This window comes from Primulina tabacum, chromosome 6, assembly GCF_025594145.1.
Source record: "Primulina tabacum isolate GXHZ01 chromosome 6, ASM2559414v2, whole genome shotgun sequence".
NCBI classification, from domain to species: Eukaryota; Viridiplantae; Streptophyta; class Magnoliopsida; order Lamiales; family Gesneriaceae; genus Primulina; species Primulina tabacum.
Window position 1 is genome coordinate 34,132,976 of NC_134555.1, and position 380 is coordinate 34,133,355.

Sequence of the window (380 nt, forward strand, 5' to 3'; positions counted from 1 at the left end):
CCTTAACTAACTGTGAGTGGAATAAGGCCAGTGAAAGCAGTCTGATAGGAAGGTTAGTTCCCCTCCTCTTTTAGATTCCCTTTAAGTCCTCTTTTAAGCCTTTCAACGAGCCTTTCCAGAAGTTAATGCCCTTATTCTAGTCTAGTTCCTCTTAGAACCGAATATCCGATGTGGCCTTTCCGCTGTCCGCTGTTAGGTTGAAAAGGATTCGAACTGCTCAATCTAACCGACCTATAAAATAGGACTTAGCGAGGGCAAAGGTGAGATTTAGATGCTAGACGGAAGACAACATCCTGTCACTACCATACCCTACATAGAGACCCACCCAGTAGACGGAAGCCCATAAGGCCCCATGTCCACGGTGCAACAATTGCCCATGT